Here is an 812-nt window from a genome sequence, read left to right on the forward strand (position 1 = left end):
GCTATTTCCTTCCTCAATGTTTCATAGTTCTTCCTGTAGAGGTCTTTTACCTCCTTAGTTAAATATATTCCTAGATACTTTATTTTCTTTGTTGCTATAGTGAGGGGAATTGAGACTTTGATTTGGTTCTCGATATGACTGCTGTTGGCGTATATGAAAGCCTCTGATTTGTGTGTATTGATTTTATCTCCTGAGACTTTATTGAATTCATTTATCAATTCCAGGAGCCCCTTGGTTGAATCCATGGGGTTTTCTAGATATAATATCATGTCATCAGCAAGTAGTGAAAGTTAGATCTCTTCTTTTCCCACTCGTATGCCTTTAATTCCACTCTCTTGCCTGATTGCTGTGTCCAGGACTTCGAGCACTATGTTGAATAGAAGTGGAGACAGTGGGCAACCTTGTCTGATTCCAGTTCTAAGTGGGAATGCTTTCAATTTTTCCCCATTCAGTATGATGTAGACTGTGGGTTTGTCATAAATGGCTTGTATCATTTTTAGGTAGGCCCCGTCTATGCCTATTTTGTTAAGCGTTCTTATCATAAGAGAGAATCATATGGTTTTGGTTTTTGCTTCTGTTTATGTGGTGAATTACGTTTATAGATTTGCGTATGTTGAACTATCCCTGCATTTCTGGAATGAAGCCCACTTGGTCATGATGGATTATTTTCTTAATAAGCACCTGGATTCGGTTAGCTAGAATTTTGTTTAGAATTTTTACATCTATATTCATAAGGGATATTAATCTGTAGTTTTCCTTTTTTGTTGCGTCCTTTCCTGGTTTTGGTATCAGGGTTATGTTGGCTTCATAAA

Source organism: Propithecus coquereli, unplaced genomic scaffold (assembly GCF_000956105.1).
Source record: "Propithecus coquereli isolate 6110/MARCELLA unplaced genomic scaffold, Pcoq_1.0 Scaffold101, whole genome shotgun sequence".
Taxonomy (NCBI): Eukaryota; Metazoa; Chordata; class Mammalia; order Primates; family Indriidae; genus Propithecus; species Propithecus coquereli.